Source organism: Vulpes vulpes, chromosome 8 (assembly GCF_048418805.1).
Source record: "Vulpes vulpes isolate BD-2025 chromosome 8, VulVul3, whole genome shotgun sequence".
Classification (NCBI taxonomy): domain Eukaryota; kingdom Metazoa; phylum Chordata; class Mammalia; order Carnivora; family Canidae; genus Vulpes; species Vulpes vulpes.
Window position 1 is genome coordinate 52572805 of NC_132787.1, and position 24907 is coordinate 52597711.

Below are 24907 nucleotides of genomic sequence, written 5' to 3' on the forward strand. Positions count from 1 at the left end.
GACTGTGAGGAGTCACTAGAATTTCGGTCTTCTCCTTCCAAAGTATTTTCACCCCTCTCACCTTTCCAGAACTACCTGCCTCTTTCCGCTTCTTCCCAAAGGGCTGGAGCCAACTGACTCTACATCAAAGTCTCAAGAGCCTACTCGTTCCCTCCCCTCCCAGCTCCGGTTCAAGAACTCTCCAGATCAGAGGCCTTAAGAACACAGGCCAGGAAAACACGGGGTCACACGCAGGGCAGGCGCCAAACTGGCCGCAGCCCTGAGAGCGGCGCGGCAGGCGGGGCTGCTACGGGGCGGGGCGGGGCGGGGCGGGGCGGGGCCGGGCGGGCGGAGGCCTGGGGGCCGCTGGGGTGTCACCACCAACCCGCTCCGGCCGGAAACTGGCGCTAGTTTCCGGCCGGACGGCCGAAAGCCACCGATCCCTAACCAGCCGCCGGAGTCGGAGTGGAGACGGGGTGTGGAGCAGGCAAAAAGCCACTGGGGGAGGCCAGTCCCGATCAGTGCCTTCTGGCTCCAGCTTCTGATCCCGTGCGGAGCAGCAGCCGCGGTCGCAGCCTCCGCCACCGCCTCCGCCTCCATCGTCGTCAGGGGAGGGGCCAGCCGGACCCCGGGGTCACAGCAGAGGAATGAGGAGAGGCGGCCGGGCCCCGCGCTCCGCCCCGGCCTAGGGCCTTGCCCCGGGAGCCGCGAGGGTAACGGAGCCCCCTGCCCTGTCACCCTCCCCCGTCCGTCCCGCCCCTCCCGCGTCTTCGGACTCCCAGACCCTGACCCCCTGATCTCCACTGTCCCCCGTCTCTTTTCCGATGATATTCCACCCGGCGCCACCGCCTCCCGGCACCTCTCCGCGCCCCGGCTGTGCCTGCTTCGTCCCAGCCTTCCCCCGTTACTCCTCCCTTCAACCTGCGCCCCGCGTCCCCGGCCCCCTCCCCGCGCCCGGCCTCCCTCACCAAGCGGTGCCGGGCGGTCTGGACGGTCCTCCCTCGTTAGCTAGACTTTCCGGGAGGGATGGTGGAATTTGAAGGGGGTTGAGCGTGCGGACTGCCCCCTATCCTGCCCCCATAGTAGGATAAAGTTCAGTGTGAAGTCTCTAGAAAAGTACAACGAAGAGAAAACAAGCTTGTTTTCCCCTATAGATAGACAAACTGAGGTGCGTCCAGTAATGGAGGAAGGGAGCGAAGAAGGTGTGCGCGTGTGTGGGTGAGAGAGAGAGGGAGACTGATTGATAAATTCTAGGGCCGACTTGTGAACTTGAGAAAAAAAAGTTGCCATGAGCCGATGGAAACTTTAGAAGCTGATGATGAGTAAGCTGGGGGCTGCGTGATCTCACTCCTCTTCTCATAATTACTAGGTTAACGGTGTGGCTCCGGTTGGGATGGAATGGGATTTGTTTACTGGGCCGGCATATTTTTAGCTTGTCGGCTCACAAGGACCAGAGCTTTGAGTCTCCCTGAGTCTCTCTCCGTCTCTGTCTCTGTCTCTCTCCCTCCCTGTCTAGGTAGTCTGTCTAACCTAGGTGGTTCCTCTGGGCACGATACTGAGAAATTAAGTTGAAAGAAGTGGATTGGTGAGATTATATGGAAGAAAGTCTCCCCCATGCTCTTCAGGGGGGTTTCCTTTTCATAAATGCAAAAGCAGGGATTAGCCGGACTTTGAGGTTTTTTTTTTTTTTTTTTTTTTACTCATATGTAAAATGTTTTTTAGAAAAACCAGAAGCTGGTAATTTTTCAGTCTTGGCTTGTCATGCTGTATATTTAGGAGGTCTTTGAGGAGGTTACATCCCTTTGTCTTTCAGAATCTATAAGATGGAAAAGGACAAGAAGAGGTAGTGGCAAGGCTAGTCCAAAAAGATAGCAAATCCTGCATTAAAAAAAAAAACATTTGGAAAATTTCTTTTCTAGTAAACGAGAGAGCATTCCTGGTGGAGTGAGGATAGCAGGGACTTATGCTGGGTGACTAGGGAGAATTAGGCTTATAATTAAAAGTTTGCCGTGCATAATTTGTAAATGAATACATTATAGGCAAACAATTATACTCTTTGTCCTCATTGTTTTTCTGAACAGTTCTTTTAAAGTTTAGGAACCAACCTGCTGTGCTAGTCTGTTGATATTTTGAGGGCTGAACAGAACTGTAAAATAAATGAATTTGATGTTGCTCCTCTGAAGTGTGAATACCAGTCTTGTTCTAACTTCACTAGCTACCCGCATGCCTCAGAGCACCTCCCAGAGTTAAGTGGCCAGTTACTATGTACTTAGTGCTCACAAATGAGTACAAATATTAGCTCATGCTAGGAATAATTGAGAAGGTAAATATGCTGAAAAGATCTTCCAAAACTGAAATAGATTGTTTTTTGATTTTTTTTTCCATTTTGGAGTATCAGCACCCTTCTGCCAATAATTATCCATTAACCTGAATAATTTAGAATTGAACAGATATCCACTTTGGGCATTATGCATTCAAGCAGGAAGGAAAGATGGAAGGAAGATAATTTCCAAACTATTACTAATTTTTTGTTGTTGTTGCCTGACTCAATCTATCCCTTTCATTTAATGCCAAAGACTCCCTTGTGGGGGGAAGAATGTAAACCTTTGCCAGAAAAAGGGCTGTCTGCTGATTTGTATAAGGCAGGCTGAATAGTAATGAATGGTAATTGTTAGTTGGACTTGATGGAGTTAGGTCACTAACAACTTGGAAATATTCCTGAAGCTTTATTTCCTTAATCTCCTACTTTTGGGGACCCCTACTGAAAAAAGATTTAATTTGGAGGGAAAAATCAAATTTTTAAAAATCACACACACCCAGAGTTTGTCGACTATCAATAATTGTCTTAATTTGTGAGTCAGTTTATGCCAATTATTATTGATGTCTGGAAAATTCTATTTATATCAATGAGATAATTAGGGGAGATTTTTGAATCAGTACAATTTGAAATAGGATTGGAGGCTGTGGATTAAAGTCATAAAGAGGCATGACCTGTGGAGTTAGATAGAACTTGGTTCAAATCTTGATTATGGCATTTATTATGTGACCTTGGACAATTTACTTCTCTATCCTTATTTATAAAATATGTATGAGCAGTCAAGCAAATTAAATAGTTAGTCTTTGTTAGGAGTTTATGAAGAGAAAAGAACTTCCATTCAGAAAGTATATTTATTTCTATTTATATCAACCTCCCCTGCATTTATTATTTGGTGGCTGGTGGGGTAGGCTGGGGATGGGGATTGAAGCAGTTGAATAAGTAGGAATAGCATAGGGCAGCCTAATAGTCTAGCACTATTGCCATTTTTCAGAAGGCATTGTTTGGGGTTTTGAGATTCAGTATATCTAACCCAGTGAATTATGATTAAAAACAGTATTAAAAATAAATTTTCAGATTGTTATGGGCACTAAGTGCCACTTGTTAAAGTTTTCAAGCTTCCCAAGCATGCTTAAGCATGCTAAGGATCGGGGATCCCTGGGTGGCTTAGTGGTTTAGCGCCTGCCTTTGGCCCAGGATGTGATCCTGGAGTCCTGGGATCGAGTCCCATGTCGGGCTCCTAGCATGGAGCCTGCTTCTCCCTCTGCCTCTTTATGTCTATCATGAATAAATAAGTAAGATCTCTTTAAAAAAACAACAACAACAAAAAAAACTACTTCTCTTAAAAAAAAAAAAGCATGCTAAGGATCCTGGCAGATCCTTGTGAGGCTCTTTGTAAAGAGCACCTCCTCTTTTACCCCAAACATTCTCCCATCAAGGGAAAATCCTGAGACCGTGCTTTGAAGTGTGGCTTCAGCAGTGTCTTCCCATTAGAAATTTGGGAGCTGTGAAATCTTCTCAACAGCCCCTGATAAATTCAGGTAATTAAAATCTGTGTAATTGGGGCAGCCCAGGTGGCTCAGTGGTTTAGAGCCGCCTTCAGCCCAGGGTGTGATCCTGGAGACTCAGGATCGAATCCTATGTCAGACTCCCTGCATGGAGCCTGCTTCTCCCTCTGCCTATGTCTCTGCCTCTCTCTCTCTCTCTCTCTCTCTCTCTCTCTCTCTCTCTCTGTGTCTCTCATGAGTAAACAAATAAAATATTTTTAAAAAAAGATATAAAAAATCTGTGTAGCTGGAATATAGATGGAGGGCAGTTTTAGGAATGCCAGAACTCAGTTGATTTTTTGATATGTTGGAAGGTTTTTTTAGGAAAAGATTTATTTATTTGATAGAGTGTACATGAGCATGAGTGGGAGTGGCAGAGGGAGAGGGAGAGAGAATCTCAGGCAGACTCTACGGGGAACACAGAGCCTGATGTGGGGTTCAGTCTCAAGACCCTTGAGATCATGACCCAAGCCGAAATCAAGAGTCATATGGTCAATGGACTGAGCCATGCAAGGCACCCTTGCATTTTGTTTTGTGAAGTAAGAAATCCTGGCTACATAATGATTGAGCACTCTTGTGGATAAAGCTCTCTCTAAGCTCCAGTGACAGGCTTTGGGAAGATACAAAAGATATAAAGACAGGTTTCCTTGCCCCTGGGACAGGGATAGGGTTGTGGAAGGTGATTTATATAAATGGGAAGGCACACTATTACAAGCTTTAATATTTAGAGCATAACATATAAACAAAACCAAGTTTAATGTGCTATAAATAGAGTATATAAAGGCTAGAAAACTTGGAAGTAACAAAGAGTCTGTGAGATTAATTAGGGAAGATATCTGAATCGGCAAAATTTGCAATGGACTTGGAGGCTGTGGATTAGAGTCATAAAGAAGCATGGCCAATGAATTTAGACAGACTTGGTTCAAATCTTGACTATGTGATCTTAGACAATTTACTTGTCTATCCTTAACTGAAATATGTGTGAGCATTCAAGTAAATGAATAGCTGTTCTATGTTAAGAGTAGAAGAAAATAAAAGATCTTCCAGGCAGAAAGTATAGAATGCAGCATGCAGTGATGGTATGAATGACTAAGTTGTGTTTGTTGGGAGAATAAATGAGAGGGACTGGAGAGAATGTGGGTGGTCAAGTCATGGGTAGAGCAGGCAAGAGGGTGGAGGGGACTCAGAGGCCAGACTGTTGGGTGTTGATGGAAGGGTCAATAGAGTCATTGTAGGTTCTTGAACAAAGAATAGATTTAATGAGAAGTATTGAGCCTTCTGGTCCAGGAACTCAGGGACAAGGAATCAGGCAGCCACCGGTACATTGTAACTCTTTGGTTTCTCTTCTGGACCATCTTGGCCTAAAGGGATCATCTAGGAGACATAGGATTCCTTGCAGAAGTTTTGTGGTCATACATCTTACTAACTATGCTGAGCTCTGCTTGTACCTGTCTCAAATTGTACTATGCACTTGTGGGCTAGTTGGATTATCCTCAATAGTTTATGGTAAGGAAGTATCATGTTTTAAGTACATTTAACTTTCAGTTATCTCTGCTATAATAGTGAACAGTAGTATAAGTAATTCAGAACTTAATATGGAAATTTCTTGGTTAGAAAATCATTATTTTTAAAGCCAGATTCATTTTAATGTTTTGAGGATCATACTGATGTCGAAATGAATTTGCATTTCTAAGCCTATATTACCTGATGGTGAGGAGGTTATACTGATGATGAAGAAGAACAGTCAAACTTTGTTTAAAGATTATGCCTCAGAAATCCTGTAAATTGGATAATCCATTTATGAATAATTAAGACTGGGCTATATGAATATATTAATGAAGTTTCTTTTCAAAATCTGTGCAGGTCCAGTGTGGCCACTTAGGCTGTATGCCTTATGCCTAAGAGCGATTTATAGATGATGCCTATGTTGTAGCCAGAATGAGTCTTCAATCATAGTATCTGGAGGAATCCTATTGTGTCATGTTGCATTGTTGAAGATGAAGGTGGCCTTTCAAAGGACTTGGCTTTGTAGAGGCTCTTCCAGATAGTAACTCCACTAAAAAACCATCAGGTTTTTCCTCCTAAAGTAAACTTGTTTGAAAATCTGGCCAATTAAAAAAAAAATTAAAGGAATGAGGAGCAATGTCCACATTTAATAAACAAACAAAAGATCACATGCCTGTTCTTCCAACCTTGTTCTTTTTTTTTTTTTTTTTCCAACCTTGTTCTTTGAGTTGACTTGCTTTCCTTCATCCCTGCCTACCCTCCCCGCCCCCACCTTCTCACAGTCATTACCAAACTATGTGCTTATGATGTCATGAGCACAGGATTATTATTTACTTCTTGAGTCAGGAGATTGTAGTATTTTTGAGTGGAAATCAGAGGTGGAAGTCAGGAATCTTAATTTATACAGTTTAGTTCAGGATTATTTTCAGCTGTGTTTTTAGGATTATGTCTCATTTTTTTTATTTCTCTAAGACATAGTTTTGGGTAGGAAAAATTACTAAACTTTTATTTTTAATGACCTTTTTTTTAAAAAAGATTTTATTTATTTATTCATTCATAAGAGACACACACAGAGAGAGAGAGAGGCAGAGACCCAGGCAGAGGGAGAAGCAGGCTCCCTGAAAGGAGCCCAATGTAGGACTCGATCCTGGATCCCGGGATCACACCCTGAGCCCAAGACAGACGCTCAACTGCTGAGCCACTGAGGCGTCCGTAGTGACCTGCTTTGAGTTTAGTTTTATGCTAGGTACTGCAGAGGATTAAAAAAAATGACTATTTTGTGCCCTTGAAGAGTTTATAGTCTAGCTGGGAGTAAGGAATATAGGAAGATGTGAATACCTATTGAGCCTCTATTATGCGAGACAAATAAAAGGAAGAAAATGAGAAATCGTATTATTGCTTGTATAGTACAGACCTCAGACCGTATGTATTTGGGGAGAAGGGCACTCAATTCCTATATCACAGAGGAATTGTAACTTATCCCAGATCTTGAAAAAGTAAACAAAATTGTCTCAGGTACAAGGGGTGAAGATGAACCAAATAACAGCAAAATCATTTCATTTTGGAGCTGAGAGGGATCAAGCAAAAGCCTGGACTAGGCTTGGGTTTTCTTGGGGCAGTGATAAGACTGAGCTGAGTAGCAGTGAATAGTAGTGAAAGAGGTGGTTAGGTTGGTTAGGAGCTATGTTTTAGAGGGGTCTTAAAAGGCAGGCTTTTAAGTTGAGATTTTAAATGATAGGAAATAGTGAACCACTGCGAATTTTTGAGGAGGACAGTAATATGATTACAGTAGGAAACAGGTGGTCGAGGAGGGAAGAAGGATAAGGTGATGAGACCTGAGCTCAAGTTGAAGGAGGTGGGATAAGGAGAGAAAGAGAGAAAAAGATTGTGGAGAAAAAGTTGAAGTCAGTGGGGATTGGATGTAGCAGATGAGAGAGAGTGATCCATCAAGTATGACTATGACATTTTAAGCTTGGGTTTCTGAGACATTGAGATAGGGAAGTTAGGAAGGTTTCCTCATTTTGTAGGGGAATTTGATGAGTTCAGTTTGAGATACAAAGTGGCAATGAAATGCCCAAGTAAAAGCTGAACCGGTTGTTACAGATGAGCCCATAGCTGGTGGAGAGTAGAGTCAGAGGTTAATATATTTGGAAATGTGGTTTTGCTGTTCATCAACATGGATATGGTAGCTGTAGCCAAGAGAATGAATAAGCTCTCTGAAGACTAGAGTTTAGGGAAAGAGCAAAAGGCCAGAGATAATGGTAGTGATAAACTCAATTATTCTACACTCTTTGGGCCATCTCAATTGACTTCTTTGTCCTTTCTTGTTTTCTGTTCCTTTCCTCCCAACTCCAGCAAACATCCCTTGAACGTCTCTTACCTTGTAAGCACTGTCTTAGGTAGGCACTGAGGAAACAGATGAGTCAGACAAGTTCTCAACCTACAAGGAGTTATGGATCCAGGGGGAGGAGACAGATGCATAAATATGTAGATATATGAAGTGTGTAGTAGTTGTTGTGACAGAAGTTATGTAGGGGGATAAGTAGCGGTCTAAAGGTCATTTCTGCCTTGGGCATGCAGAGGTTGGAAAGTGCCTCCCAGAGGAGATGACATCTGAGATGAGTCTTGAAAGATGAGTTAAGGGTGTAGCCTATAGAAGGCAGGGAGAAGTACACTCCAGGCTGAGAAAACAGCATGAACAAAAGCTTAAAGGAACAAAACAGCCAGACTTCTTCAGGTAACTTTTAAGTAATTATTGTGGCTGAAGGACAGGGTTGGAGGGCAGGGATGAGTCTGGTGAAGTAGGTAAGGCTGATCATGGACAGCTTTAGCTTGTGCTGCAGTAAATGATGAGCATTTCAGGGTTTTAAAGCACTGGATGAAAAAGTAAGTTTCAACTTGTAGAAAGATTGTTTTGTCAGTGGTGTAGAGGGTGTGTTGGAGAGGAACAAAAGCAAAAGGCTTTTAAAGTGTGTTTATTATGCTTAACAGTAACACGTTGATTACTGAGTGATCATGTTTGTAAACTCATGGAATCAGAGACTACAGGGACTGTTTCTTAGTTTACCTTGTTTATTTTCAGAGGGCATACCTGAGATTTACTCAGGATCTTAGAAGTAGTTTTGTAATAGCTTGGTCTGGAATTCAATCTCCAGTGGCTATAATGTGGTTGGTGATTAATAAATGTCATTTCACCTCTCTGATTCCCTGACGTCCTATTCCGGTGTTTGTTACATCCTGCCACAGTGCACTGTGCTAGAAGACATTCCATTCCATTGTCATTTTTACCAGTCCAGAGTGAACAGTGGCTTTTTCCCAGGTCTGACTGAAGAAGATCTGCTCTGAGAGTACTTTGGGGGAATAGGGACTTTTGACCTGGGGCAGTTGGGTGCCCTGGAGTGGAGTGAATAGGATGTTAGGATTATTCATCTGTAATGATTCAGATGTAGAAGAATGTCAGGGTATTTATTGAGTGTGCAGGTGTAATTATCTCTCTTGCTAAATTCCCTTCAAGTTGTTTTCTTTTAAACTTAATTTTAGATTGTGCCAGTGAAACTTTGGTAGAGGAAATAGGCTTGGATAAATTGGTTACCCACAAAAAGGATATTTATCTAAAAAACCAATATTTGTCATTATACTTGTGTTCTAAATCTTCCTTTCCTGTGTTTTTAAATTTTGGGGATATATATACATATATATATATATATTAATATATATATATATATATATATATTAATATATATATATATATATATATATATATATATATATATATATATATATATTAAAGTAAGGTGTAGGCCCAACGTGGGACTTGAACTCATGACACTCAGATCAAGAGTTGCATGTTCTACTGACTGAGCCAGCCAGGTGCCCCTTCACTGGGTTTTTGTGAAGGGAAATGTTTGGGTTTAAAGTGCTAAATGAGGGTTTGGGTTTTGTGTTTCAGTCATTTTGTTAGAGAAGAACAGAACAGGATAGAAGGATATCTTAGAGGTTCTTAGATTCCCCTGGGAAAGGTTGGGCCACAGGGGATGTGGAAGTATGGGTACCTTCCATTGATAAGTCTTCCCCCAAACCTAACTGAGTTGTGATTTCTTTACCCTCCTCTCTGGGCTCTGTCCACATCTCCAGAGATGGGCCTTGGTTTGGAAACTGTCCACTTAAACAGAATTGCCAATTCTTAATTCTTTCTCAAGTGGGCAAGGGTACATTTTGTTTTTGTGAGTATTTGTAGGGGGAGGAAGGGAGAGAGGAGGCACAGAATAACTACTCACAGTGAGTCTTTATCTGAATTCCTATGTAACTAGAAGTTTCCTTGGCTTATTTTTTTGGGGCAGGGGGAGAAGACTTGGTTATACTGGCATTTATGTTGTGTGGGAGCATGGTTGTCACTCTCCTTGGATATCTGATTTAGGATGGCAATAAAAACTTCCTTCTTGTCTGTATCTGTTAGCCTTCCCCCCACCCTGTTCTGACTGCCTTTTGTGCACACTCTGAGGGATGAAGGATCCTGTTCAGTTGAGAGCCAGACTAATCAAGTGTTCCCTGAAAGTTTAGGGAAAGCGTCTTAATCCTGATCATTATTTTTGGGTTAGTGACTCCACTGTTTTTCCAGTCACCTGGCCCTTTCTTAATTTCCAAATTTTGAATAATGAGATATTTTGAATATTTAGAAAAGTCCAGGGGGAAAAAAACCCCAAAACATTTTTTTTGCCCATAACCCACACTTTATGGATATTAACATTTTGTCATATTTATTTTAGATCTCTTATTCTGTTTAAGATATAATGTTAGATATAGCTGAGTCCTACTCTGCATCCTTTCCTCTTTCCTCTTTATTGGGAAATGACTACTGGCCTGATTTGCTACCTATTATTCAATTTCATGTTTTATACTTTTATTTTTTATGTATTTTAGGTACATATAATATACATAAACAACATGTAGATTTGAAATCTTACATAAATGGAATTGTACTGTATGTATCCTTTTGCAATTTTTCCCCTCAATATTGTTTTTCAGATGTGTCTTCATGTAGATCTAATTCACGTAATCATCTAATCTTTTAGCCTCTTTCCTCCAATGCCCTTTTCATTTGTCCTGTTGAAAAATATCCTACCCATCAAAGTCCCAGTTTAAACTATATCTTCCATGAAAACTTTCCTGACTTTTCTTTTCTCCAACAGGGTATGATCTTTCCCACTTCTGAATTCTCCTCTCATTTTATTCATACTTGTTTGGTAGTAGTTGTATATTTTTGTGTTTTTGTTTATTTGTGCCCTTAGCATGCCATTTCTACTACACTATGAGCTCCCTGACAGCAGAGAAGTTTGTTTTATCTTCTGTCTCTCCTGGGGCTTGCCACAGTAACTTATACATGGTAGGCATTTAGTAACTATTAGTGACTAAATGGTTAATTAATGAACTAAAAAAATAAAGACAATCCTTTGTGTTGATGAACTGTTAATTATGAGAATGATAGTGGCCCCCATGAAAATAGAGCTTGTAAAGAAACATTCAGCACTGAAAGTTAAATAAAATGCTCATAAATAGCAGGAGCAATCAAGACTAACTTCCTGCAGATGAGCAAACATTCCCTGAGAAATGAAATGGGAATTGATTGGTGATATCATCCAATGAGGATATTCCTGGGAATAGATCCTGATGGCATTTGTGAGGCAGTGTGCTCCTGTGGCTATCAAATTCTGCTGTTGTCATCAAGGTCTTGACACCCTCACTCGAGATGGGATACTGGTGTTGAGAAAAAGCAGCCTCTCTGTTCACTTAATAAACACTGCTGAGAACCAGGAATTCTTAGGGCCCTAAAGAAGAGGGCCTAATATACACATTTTTACATACATCTGTATGTATGTACGTATACTTTTAATACTTGCCTTTTTTATTGAAACCAGATTGTATCTCAGTAGAATGTTTTGAAGCTTTTTTAATTCTGGGAGGTGCGGTCCCAATATAACATCATTTCAGCCTCACGGAAGCTTTTCCATTCCCTGCCAAGTGGAAATTAAATATTAAATGAAACTATATTAAATTGCAATTTTGTAGGTAAAAGCAGTCAAATATTGGCAGTTTTGTATGGTTAAATCTTATAGTCCAGTTTTGATTTTCTCTTGGCATTCTGCAGAACATTATCATTGACCTTTTTGAAGTGGATAATCCTAAATCCATTTATAATTCTAAAACACATTTCTGAACTTTAATTTGCAACCAGTTTTCTTTTGTTATCTTAAGCTCAAGTTTTTAGTAAAATGTTTGTATTTTTCAGCACATATTAAGTATGTAATGGGTAAGGTTGTACGGGGAAGGTAAGGATTGTAGGCCAGAATACACTGGGGGAAATAAACCTGTATTTAAGACTTTTGCTGCAGTAGCTACATACAATTGATTGAATTGCCTTTAAGGAGCATACGCTTTCTTTGAGTAAATGTCCCCTCACCCTGCACTTCCTGCCATCCCAATGTCTCCTCTTCAGTCTTGATAAGGGAGATCTGGTGGTGGGGAAAACCATGGAAGAGAAAATTACCTGTGGCCCTTGATTTTATTTGGAGACTTAACAGGAAAGGAAGTTTATGAGCCCTAGCTCCTGGCACCAGACTCTTACTTTGTAGTGCTCCAAACAGTTCTTCGTTTAAGAGAGCCCAGGGCAGGGATGGGGTGGGGGCTAAAAAACAAAGAGATAGTGGGAGTTAGCAGATATTATGGAATGGGATTGAGGACTAGGAATGGAAAAATGAGGATAGGTATAAACATTTAAATATGCTTTGTTTCCTCTCATCCTTCAAAACCTGGCTTAGAAGTCTTTCTCTTTGGCTCAGGTCAAGATCTCAGGGTGGTAGGATCAAATCCTGCATCAGCCACCCTGCAGGTAGCCTGCTTCTTCCTCTGTCTATTTCTCTGCATCTCTCTCTGTGTCTCTTATGAATAAATAAATAAAATTTTTGAAAAAAGAAAAGAGAAATAAGGGACGCCTGGGTGGCTCAGCGGTTGAGCATCTGTCTTTGGCTCAGGGTGTGATCCTGGGGTCCCGGGATCGAGTCTTCCTGCATGGCGCCTGCTTCTTCCTCTGCCTGTATCTCTCTCTCTCTCTCTCTCTCTCTCTCTCTCTCTCTGTGTGTGTGTGTGTGTCTCATGAATAAATAAATAAAATCTTAAAAAAAAAAAAAAAAGAAGTCTTTATAACCCTTCCTTGTACCTTAACTGTATCAGACTTGTATCCAGGCCACATACCTGCTTGGAAGATATCATGTATAGAATTCAGCTTTGAAAGTATCAGTTTTGTGCTCTAAAATAGTTCTTTGAAAAGTCAGGGTCATTTTAAACGAGTTGCTCTACTATTGTCTTTTGAATCATTAATAACTGACATTGAAGGAAAAGAAAACTCTGAGCCTTTAGTATTAGGAAGTCTTGGTCTTTACGTGAAGGTAGTCTCATATGAAGAACTGAGAAAGACAGAAAATATATTGCTAACAAAAATATTTTAGACAGCAAGTTCTTACTTATTTTAAAAATTCACCTGCTCTTATAAATTCCTTTGTATTTGCTTTTGTCTTCTTTGAACTAAGAGCTTATCTGGCCAAGTGTTAGACTATTCATTTTCTGAAATTTTCTGTCAGTACTAAGGACAAAATTATCTGACATGAAGAATACTTAGTTTGTGTTTGATGACAAGGGATAAAGACTTCCCATACTCCTCAGAATTCTGAGAATAGAAAGTTAGACTTAATATTTGCTGCATCCTGGTTTCTTTGTGCCTAAAATAAATTCCTAGCTATTTGGCACAAGGTGACCTCTCATTTTAACAAACCTTAAATTCCTTCTCTCTCATATCATCTTTGAAGTTTTTTGTAATATGCTAGTTCATTATGGAAATTAAGATAAAAAAATCATCTACACAAATTTCTCTTGATGTTTGCTGCCAGCTTGAGACCATAAATTCCTTTCTACCGAATACCTGCTGTGTACCAGAATTTGGACAACATGCTCTAAGGAGATGCCAAGGAAGTGTTACCCAGCAAATAAACTAGACAAGTAATAGGAGAATTTGCCCTTGGGAATTTACATTCTGTGTTAAATGGGATATAGTTACATATATATAAATACCTATATAGGAAAAAAATGTGAGAAACAAACTACCGTGTAGTATGTATACCATCATACAGCATTTTAGAGCTGAAAGGAAGTTTACATACTGTCATCATTTTCTAGGTCAGGAAAATGAGGCCTAGAAAGTTAGACTTGTCCAAGGTAGTAGTTATTGTTAACAGTAAGCATATTATTAAATATTTGTTCTCTGAAAAGTTAGGCTTCAGGAAACAAAGAGAGTCATGAAGACCTTATTCATTAGTTGTGAAGATTGAATTATTTGCATAAAAAAGAAATAATATGAAGTCATGGGTACTAAGTGTCAAGTGAGGAGTACAGTTGTACAGAATTACATAGAATGTTTTCTTTTCTTTTTTTTTTTTTTTTAAGCTAAACTCTATGCCCTACGTGGAGCTTTTACTCACAACCCTGAGATCAAGAGTTGCATGGTCTACCAACTGAGCCAGCCAGGTGCCCTCTGGAATTATATAGAAGTTAGAGGGAGTAGGGGAAAATTTTATAGTTAGGCTAATCTAGACCTTAGGAGAAGAAAGACTTCAGAAGGCATTCAAGGCATGAGCACAGTGAACTAAACCAACCTTGTTTTGAGGGTAGAGCAAGTAGACAAGCAATGAGATTAAAAAAAAAAAAAGATTTTATTTATTTATTAAAGACACACTGAGAGAGGCAGAGACATAAGCAGAGGGAGAAGCAGGCTCCATGCAGGAGGCCCCATGTGGGATTCAATCCTGGGTCTCTGGGATCATGCCCTGAGCCAAAGGCAGACGCTCAACCGCTGAGCCATTCAGGCACCCCAGCAAACAATTAGATTAATAAAATTGTAGAGTTAAGTAAATCAGAGAGGGCCTTAAATCTCAGGCAGAGGAATTTGGTTTATACTTACAGTGAAAAATCCCCAAGCAAAGGATTTTATGTGTAAATGAGTATTTTAGGAAAATGGATTTCAGCTCTCCAGTGTGAAGTGGAAGAAGAGAGACCAGGTAGAGAGGCTGTTATAATAGTCCAGGGGGAGGGAGTTTCTACAGGGGAGATGGTAATGGGAGAGAGAAGAGATTCCAGTGATTTGAAGAAAATTAAATAGAATTTAATAACTGCTCTTATAGGAAGGGTAGACAGTAACAATGCACATGTTCTCAATCTGGGTTATAGCAGTAGAGGAGCTTGGTTTGGCTGGTTTCTGATACATAGACTCTCCAAAGTGATACCTTGGTGGAGGCCTTTGAGGAGCACTGAGTCTAGCCCAACATTCTCAGTACTGAATATATAATTTAAGTGACTAGTTTAAGTTTGCACACTTCCTAAGTTAATAGAACTTGATGTGGAGCCCATTCTTTTGACTATTGGCAGTGCTCTATTATATCCTGTTGCTTAAGAGGAGGTGGGTCAAGTGGTTAAATACACAGAGGAGATGCCTGGTAAGTGAAATAGGAAGTTGCAGACCACATTATGATGAGGTTTCCCACAAGCTGTTTCAGTTCTCATAGGTTCTCCTTATTTTCAGACACTACATGTGTATACTGTCCAGCTCATAATGCAACAAGAGACTGGCGTTCTTTAGAGCTATCTTCTTCTGACATTCAATTCTTCAGTCAAGGAAAAAGATCCCTTCAGATTTTAGATGTAATTCTATATACTCTCCCACCCCTGATTTTGAAGGTGAAATATCTTTTCATCTGCAGGTAGATAGGTTGCTGTGGTTACAGGCTGCAGGTGAGGTAGCCTCAAAGACTCCATCAGTCTCTTTGGGGTAAAGGGAGGAGAGTTTTGGGCCTAAATCTTTCAAGCTTACCACCCAGTCAGCAGTTAAGAACAATTTACTTACATAGATCTTACTACCTAAAATGGTCAGTAAATAATGTGAATCAATAGAGTGTTTACGCTAATGGGAAGTTTTTAGAAGATTAAATAGCCTTCTAAAAAATCCTTTAGATTTGGTTTTTAAATATATAGTCTGGTATATTTAAGCTATGACTCAGTCTCACTTCTTTTGCCTTCTGTTTTCCCTCCCTTTCCTTTTCTCTCCCTTTTCCTATTCTGCCAGGCTTTTTATCTGACTGGTAACAGATACCTGAAGACTCACAATAGCATTATCTGGATCAACTAACATTTATTATGTACCTACTACAAGCGTCTTTTATTTAACTTCATATGCGAAGATGAAATATTCCTGGATAATATGACTAGGACCCTAGTAGTAATGCTTTGCAACGCTTGGCTTCTACAATGCTTACCCCATTTTAATCTTTGCCATGTCTCTTCTGTTATGACTTCTGACCCAGCTAGGAAGTAAAGGGAAGAAAACTTTACTATTTAATAGTGAGACCCTACCATGAGTTATATATAGTAAGTACTTGATATATCATCTCACCTAATACTCATAACAGTTCAATAAGATAGATGTTTTTATACCTATTTACAGATTAATTCATCTCATATTTATTACTGTGTTAATAACATATTTATCAATTCAGCCAAGATATATAGGTATTGTTGAAGGTGCTGAGGATACCACAGTGATTATCAGATGAATTCCCTACTAAGGCACAGAGAAGTTAAATAATTTGCTTGAGGTCACACAGCAAGAAAGTGACAGATAAAAAAAAAAAAGAGTGACAGATGTAGGATTTACATAGAGATCTGGTGGATTCCAAAGGGAATGTATGCAACCACTATAACATGCTGCCATTTATATATATTGCATGTTCTCTGTGATTATTTAAATAAATCAAATTATAGATAGGTATGGTGCCTAGTATTTTTTTGTTTAAAAAGGTTCTCCATGAATCCAAGAAAGAAATCTATCTTGGTGCTGATAAGCACACCTGCCCAATAATGCTTTTCCTCTCTTCCTTCTTCTCTCCCACCCCCTCTCCACTCACTCATACTTGGGTATAAACTGGACAGTGTGACCTGCTTTGGCATGTGGATGTGTTTGTGTTTTGAGGACTGGGAGAGTTTTTGTTTCCTTGGCTTCCAGAATGTTCCTTGCCCACTTGCAAGTGCTTTCTTGTAGCATGGTGAGTAATGTGTTGCTAATGTTGTAATGTGGTCATACCAGTTGGAGTATTTTTTTTTTCTTTTTTTCCCAGTTTTCTGATGAATATGTGAGTGAGGACTCTTGGACTGAACTTGGCCTCCTGCAGTTCATTCAAATAGAGAAGGCTTTCTGTATTCAGAGGACTAAAAAAATAGTCTTGAGGTTGGGAAGACTATTGAAATCCCATGTTGGATGCCTTGGTGGTTCATCAGTTAAGTGTCTGCCTTTGGCTCAGGTCATGATCTCAGGGTCCTGGGAGTAAGCCCTGTGGGGTTCTCTGCTCAGCACACAGTCTGCTTGGGATCCTCCTCTCCCTCTGCCCTTCCCCCTGTGTCATGTTCTCTCTCTGTCTCAAATAAATCAAATAAATTTTTTAAAAAATAAAATAAAATCCAATGTCTTCTGCCCAGCTGAAATTGAGTTTTTTTTAGTATTCTAGGTTTATTCTTTAGCTATTATGATCCAAGAGAGTACTCGTTTTAGATTATGGTCATTATCACTATGTGCTATATCTTGGATGAACAGTGTTTGTTCTGGAGTTGGGAGCTTAACAATAGGCACACAGGTTTTGTAGTAAGCATTACCTATTAGGAAGCACTAAAAAAATGTCTGTGAGAGTGAGAAGCTGAGTTGCAGTTGAGTCCTAGGGATTAATTAGGTGGGATCAAGGTGGCTGGTGTTAGAACTAGTTGGTTCCAATTAAGATTGGGATTTAGGCACATAAGGTTAATGAGATGATTTATGTGGATGTGTCTAACCTAGTGCTTGGTAGTTGATTGGTGCACAGTAAGTATTAGTTAAATCTTTAAAGGTACTTGAATGGTGAGTGCTGTCAGTTTGTCTTTCTAGGGCAGTTTTCTTATCATTAACTATTCTGCCTTTTAGAAGAATATTTATTGATGATTTAACTGGGTAAAGCATTTGGAAAATGGGTTGGGGTATCGAAGATTTACATTAGATTCTTGCTGAAACTGTGGTCTTAACATGTACAAATTGAATCAGGTCTAATTTAAGGGGAAATTTGTGATTTTCCTTTGCTAGGGTCCTATGCTTTTTTTGATAGCAATAGTGTTTCTGACCTAGTGGTAGAGTTGAAAATGCTTTTCAATTCCAGTTGAACTGGGTTTGATTTCGATATTTGAGATAATTGCCTATGGTGTTTCCTTTTATCTTCTGCATTTTTCTCAGTGACTCTAAGTAATACTTCAAATAGAAAGTATTTTGTAACTTGCAAAGCTAGCAGTTGCTATCACCACCACCACTACCAATAATAGTGTTAAAAATATTAACATTTTTAAGGTTAGGGATAAGACTCATTCTAATGAAGGTTGGTTTCTTGGATTAATTTCAAGGAGAAAAACTCAGAGGACAGTGGGATATTTGCCAACTGACTTGTGTACTAATTCATACCTTTTGTACTTTTTGTGGAAGTGAAAAGGAAAGGCAGAGACTTTTACCCTGAAAACTTTGCCTAGGGCTATGTCATCTCGAAGGGTTGCCTATACTACTTAGACATACTCTATTGTGGGAAGAAAGTTAAACAAGATTTGACATATGTTTGATTTTAGGGATTTATAGTACATTTTACTGGAAGCATCTGTCTACATAGGAAACAACTCATTCCAGTTTATTGGTAAAGTCAACTACATTCCATTACTATGGATCCTATACTGATAAAGTATATCAGTCTAGGACAGTATGGCCTCCCAGAATGGTAAGATTAAGGAAATCGTGCCTTTCATCAAAAGTTGATGCTTTATTTCTCTCTTGGTTTTTATTTTATGTTTTATTCTTTTTTTAAAAGATTTATTTATTTATTTAGTCATGAGAGACACGCAAAGAGAGGCAGAGACATAGGCAGAGTGAGAAGTAGGCTCTATGCAGGGAACCCGATGTGGGACTTGATCCCGGGACCCCGGGATCACACCCTGAGCACAAGGCAGATGCTCAACTGCTGAGCCACCCAGGCGTCTGTTTATGTTTTATTCTGTTCAAAATTTAGTTATTGCTATGATTTCATAACAGCATATGAAAACTATATTGTAGCTTTATACTATCAATAGAAAAGAAAAAGAAAAATCTATCCTTTTGTCACACTTAATTTTATCCTACCCTCTTGCTCCAAAACTTTAGACCTCAAGAATACAGTGCTAGAATATGTTCAAATCCAGTTTCTATCTTTAGTGGTGATGAGCAAAACAAAGATGATTTTCCTTAATATGATTTGTTTAAATGATTAAATTTCCTAATTAGGCATCTTTTTCTTTAGTACACATCTGTAGAAGTAAGAGATTTATCTTGGTGGCAGGAGAAAAGGAAATTTTTCATAGATAAATCCACAAAGTGGATCACATAGAGAATTGAAAGTCATCGGTATATGTGAAGTCAGATAAAGATTGCTAGAATAGGAGTCAGATAAAGATTGCTAGAATAGGAGTCAACAGGGGTGCCTGGGTGGCTTAGTCGGTTAAGTATCCAACTCTTGGTTTCCGCTCAGGTCATCATCTCATGGGTCAAGGGATCGAGCCCCACTTTGGGCTCCCTACTCAGTGCTCAGTGGGGAGAAGGGGAAGGTCTGCTTGAATAGTCTGTCTCTCTCTGCTGCCCCTCCTCCCCAACTTGGGCATGAGCTCTCTCTCTAAAATAAATCTTTGGAGAAAAAAAAGAGTAGCAGTCAACAGACTTTATGTTCTTTTTTTTTTTTTTTCTTTTTTTTGACTTTATGTTCTATACACAGTTTTAGCACTAGTTAGCTCTGTGACTTTGGGCAAGTCATTTAATCTCCCTCACCTGGTTCTCAGTGTTCTCATCTGTAATTTGAGGGTATGGAATGAAGTGATCTCTGATGTCCTGGTTCTAAAGTCCATAATTCCAAAGTACCAAACAAGGAAAATAGACTGACTTTCTGCACCTCATCACCAGACTTGTTCCACATTAGACCTGAACGTGCAGGGTTAATTATGTAAAAATAGAAATGTATAGTCTGTATTCCCAGGTAGACTAGAATTGTCAGATTATGTTATATGCTTATAACTAATTTTTTTTTATGTTTAAATATAAGAGGCTCTGTTGCTTTTATTTTAAATTTTATTTAAAAAATTTGAGAGAGAGCACGGGGAGAAGAGCAGAAGGGGTGGGAGAGAGGCAAGTAGACTCTGTGCTGAGTACAGTTTATAAGTTTGTTTTTAGAATGAGAGAGTGTGTGATGGCCCCTGTCCTGTCCACCTCGAGAGAGAGGGAAAGAGAATCTTGAGCAGTCTCCACACCTAGCATGGAGCCGGACACAGGGCTCCATCTCACAACCCTAAGATCCCTGAGCCGAAATCAAGTCAGATGCTTAACCAGCTGAGCCACCCAGTTGCGTGAGGCTTGGTTGCTTTTAAAAGAAAAATTATTATTTTTTAAAGATTTATTTATTTATTTATTTATTTATTTATTTATTTATTCATGAGAGGCACGCAGAGACATAGGCAGAGGGAGAAGCAGGCTCCTGGTGGGGAGCCCAATGTGGGACTTGATCCCAGGACCCCAGGATCATGCCCCGAGCCAAAGGCAGACACTCAACCACTGAGCCACCTAGGTGTCCCTAAAAGAAAAATTATTACCACAAATGGCACAACCTATACAAATGAAAGAGACCCAAAATTATTTGGGTCTCAGGATATCCTGTGTTGGAGTTTCTGCTTCCTAACTCCAACTTGGAAATAGAAATATGTGTGTATTGGTGGAGTTAGTGGTGAGTGGGGAGGATGGGGACAGTAGTGTGGATGAATATGGATAGTATTTTTAAAAGCAAAATATTAAATAATTCTTTAGTCTGTGGAGCTTGCATGGCTAGACTGATTGGATTTTGCCATAAATGCCTATAGAATTGACAAACCCTGTAATTCAAACTCAGAATACCTAGATCCAAACTTCTTGCTCTCTGAGTATCATTTAAGCTTTGTAAGTTTCCCTGTGTGTATGTATTTTCCATCAGAAAAGAAGGGATTAAAAATCTCAAAAGGAGTATTTAATTTTTAGAATTCTTATTAATTGAGGTCATATTTGTGAAAGTGCTATGAAAACAAAAATTACAGCAAAATAAAAGTTATTTTTAGTGAACAGACAGCTGTACAGTTCTGTTTGTTCCCTGTAGACCTTGATTATCAGTGGAGTAGATGATGACATTTGAAACCAGTAAATAATTCACAAGCCTGTTTCAAATACAGATTAGCTGTCAATCATCCATACACATGGACTAGTATGAATAACTTAGAACTACAAATTTTGTTAGGCATCTACTATGTGCCAAGCAATCTTTTAGGCCTGTTTAGAATTTTTTAAAATATAAAAGAAAGGTGCTAACCTCAGGGATTTTAATTCTGTTTGGAATGTATCTCGTTTTCCAGCCTGAGGATCTCTTACACATCCTTAGAGACCCAGTTTGAGAAACTTCCCCCACCCATCCAGGTAAACTAGTTGTTCTTAAACCTCTTCCTACCCCATTGGGCATAAATGACATGTTTAGATTTTTCCCAGCAGACTGGAGTGCCCTGAAGGTAGGACTGGCTTCTCTTCTTCATTTATATCTATCTCCAAGGCTCCAGAGCAGTGCCTGGTACATGGTGGACCCAGCTTGGTAAATTTTGATTGAATGACTGATAGTCAAATTGGAGACCTAAGATGCGAGTATCAGGAAAGCCAACTAATACTACAAGGCAGTATACTGATAACAGCAGGTGACAGTGAATGTTGCACATACTGGGCCTGGAGTTCAAATGAGGTCTAGATATGACTAGGATAAATGAACTATGGAACTTGCAGATGGAGAATTTTAAACATAGTAATAAAAAGTATCTTTCTTGGGATCCCTGGGTGGTGCAGCAGTTTGGCGCCTGCCTTTGGCCCAGGGTGTGATCCTGGAGACCCGGGATCGAATCCCACGTCGGGCTCCCGGTGCATGGAGCCTGCTTCTCCCTCTGCCTGTGTCTCTGCTTCTCTCTCTCTCTGTGTGACTATCATAAAAAAAAAAAAAGTATCTTTCTTTGGGTGGGGTTATATAATTTTGTAAAGGACAAATTTCCTTTTCTAATTGTTTAGGGCTTTAAAAAAATTAGTAGTTGTGTGCTGAAGGAAGTTAATTTACCGGAAGTTTACAAAATGAATTTCCTATGGATAACTAGTTGTAGATAGTTTGTAATTAGAATTTTTTTCTCCTGCTATTTCTCTCCTTGAATAGAGGTTTTTTTTTTTTTTTTTTTTTTTTTGAATAGGGGTTCTCTAATTGACAGTGAAATGACCAGTGGTTAGAAATCAAAGGGAGAAAAGGCTGTCAGCTACTAAATGTGACTTGAGTCTAGAGAATGTGTTTTACTATTATTGGACTAGCTCTTGATTTGTAGTATTTATTTTTTCTCTCATGTCAAAAGTGTAGCAATCAGATTCTTTAATGGCCTAAGGAGAACTTTTATTTTTACACACTATTTTTTTAAATATTTTATTTATTTATTTTAGAGAGAGAGAGAGAGAGTATAAGTGGGAGAGAGAGAGGAGAGAGAGAGAGAAGGAGCAGGGGGAGGGGCAGAGAGATGGGGAGAAGCAGACTCCCTGATGAGCAGGGAGCCTGTTGTATGGATTGGATGACGTAGGGATTGGTTGTAGGGCTTAATCTTTGGACTCCAGGGCACTTAAACTGACTGAGCCACCCAGGCGCCCCCAGACTATTCTTTTAAAAGTTGAATGTATTGAGAATCAAACCTTGAACTATATTTGACCCAAGCTGAAAGGAAAGAAAAAATCCGTTGTGTGTGGCAAATAAAATACTGGTCTGGATCTAAACAAATCAACATTAATATGATTTTTGTTTCTATTCAAGTTACTGTTGTGCCAATTTTATAATAACAGACTTTCTCTATGACTCTCTGCCCTTATTATTCTAAAGGTCACTTCTATTGTACACGTCTTCTGAATTATTAAATTTCCCAAATAACTGTAATCCAAGGAGCCTTTTATCAGTAGCACTGAAAAGACAAATGCCAATTCATAAGGAGTTCTCTGTGAACTCCCTGATCTTTATGTTAGTGTTAGGCTGTTAATGGATTTATCTCTTAGAGATTCATTTTGCTATTTGTAGGTCTCAGAAAAAAAAAAGAAATTTCTTGAAAAAATAGTTAAATCTTGTTCTGAAATGCACATATTAGTAGTAGTGTTAAAGCCATGGAGCTGATTCTTTAGTTCTTCCTGGTATATATCCACAATAGCATATGGTAAACTAATAAATTGGGAATGGTACATTATATGATTGAGTCTTTGGGTTGAGTTTTTCTTTTAAGTTTGATTTAGAGAGAGAAAGTGGCTATTCCTCGAGTATATACTGTGATGGAGGTAGAAAACAACCCAGAATTGTGCACGGTGAGTAGAGGGGATGTAAACATTTCCCCCCCCAAAAAATAGACAACATGCATGATATTAAGAGAATATTATAAAATCTTTGAATTTGGAATGGGTAGAGTAGTAAGGGATAAAGGTGGGGAGGTAGGACTGATAGATTAAGACATTAGAATTTCAGGGGCACCTGGGTGGCTTAGTGTTTGAGCGTCTGCCTTTGGCTTGGGTCATGATCCTGGGGTCCTGGGATCAAGTTGCAAATTGGGCTCCCTGCAGGGAGCCTGCTTCTCCCTCTGCCTGTGTCTCTGCTTCTCTGTGTCTCTCATGAATGAATAAATAAAATCTTAAAAAAAAAAAGTAGTTAAGAAAAAAGACATTATAATTTCAGCAAATATGTATCTTTACTCTCCCTGGAAATTTGGGAATGAGTGAGCTATTTAGCTGTGTCTGTACATCTAGGAGAGGACAGACAGTTTCCTTTTGTTGTTATTTTGCTTGAGGGACCATCTGGTAGAAGGTACAACCAAAGGAGTCCTTTTATGAAGTTTTCTTGGAGGCTCAAGGAGTTGAAAGATATTGGAATGAGAATGATAGACTGGGTCCTGTGTGCATGTGTTGACAATAACTTCGAGATAGCTGTGGGACTGGAGGTTTTTTTGGGAGGGGTAGAGGGAGCTTCTGGAGGAAAGATACAGGGGCTATATTGGGCAACAGTGGAATGAGGCAGAGTATATGGGGGGAGTTAGGCAGTAGGAAGGCAACTGACCATTTTTGAGGGCTTGCTATGTGCTTGGTACCGCCCTAATGTACATTCAGTTATTTAATCCTAACAAGAGGTCTGAAATGCAGATATTTTCCCCATTTTATACATGAAGAACTGGAGGCACAAAATGGTTCTGTTATTTACCCATAGCACAGCCCTTAGTAGGTAGACTGGTATTTTTTTTTTAAGATTTTATTTATTTATTCATGAGAGACAGAGAGAGAGAGAGGCAGAGACACAGGCAGAGGGAGAAGCAGGCTTCATGCAGTGGGACTCGCTCCTGGGACCCCAGAATCACGCCTTGGGCTGAAGGCAGACACTCAACCACTGAGCTACCAAGCATCCTGGTAGACTGATATTTGAACTTGAATCTGTCTCTGAATCCAGAGCCAATTCTCTTTCTCATTGTGCTGTTGAAAGGAGTTGCAACAGGGAGACTGGCGCATGGGTGGGTGTCACACGTTTTCTTAGTCCTCCCTGGGCTGGGGGTGCTGTAGGATAAGGGTCTAGTCTTGAGTCAGATAGGCTGGCTTTGTGAAAATCCTGGCTCTGGCACTTTTTACCTTTATGATCTTGAGTGGATTACCTAACCTTTGTGAGCTTTAGCAACCTCATCTATGTGATAGGGTTAACCATCCAAACAAACGTCCTAGAGTTCCTTGGAAGTTAAAATGAAAGAATGCCTGCAGCTTTAACACATATTACTCCCTTTCACTTCTTTCTATCTCTGGGTTGTAATATAGGTCTACATAGGTCTCCTTGGTATGGAGTTGGGTCATATTCCGCCCCCCCCTTTTTTTTTGAGGAAGGCTATATTTTGTTTCTTTTACTTGTAAGGACCCATATTAATTAAAAACAATCTGCCAAGGGAGTCTTTGGTTTTTCCCTCCCACCTAACCAAGAATTGTGTGAAATTTCTAAGAGTTTTTGTCCCTCCGCTCTCTCCCTATCTGGATTCCTTGGGACTGACATCATAGACGTGGAGGAGTCTCTGACCTTTGAAAATTCTTGACAGTCTTGAATGTTGTGGTTTTCCAGTGAGTTTTGGGAGGAGTAAGAGGGGACTTGGGCACAGCTGTAGTGCATGTGGGACTGGGAGGAGGTATAGTGTGAGAATGTGGATGCTGGGGGATGTAGTAGATGAGAAAATGTAGGGTCAATGGTTTTTCAGACACTTTAACATAACTTCTCTATAATCAGTATTTAATTTTGGGTCACTTTTCTCTGTTACTAAGTAGTTGGGCACACAGAGCATGCAGACTGTAATG

General features: G+C 39.8%; 1 protein-coding gene across 2 annotated transcripts in view; it reads left to right on the forward strand.

The window, feature by feature from the left end:
• Nucleotides 1-316: 316 nt before the first annotated feature.
• Nucleotides 317-24907, forward strand: part of OTUD7B (OTU deubiquitinase 7B) — a 55266-nt gene continuing 30675 nt past the window's right edge. Inside the window, exon 1 of one of the 2 annotated variants that reach the window (XM_025983080.2) lies at nucleotides 317-692. The gene's annotated coding sequence lies outside the window, so the exon portion shown is untranslated. The remainder of the gene's footprint in view (nucleotides 693-24907) is intronic. The other variant, XM_072766660.1, reaches the window with a different exon arrangement.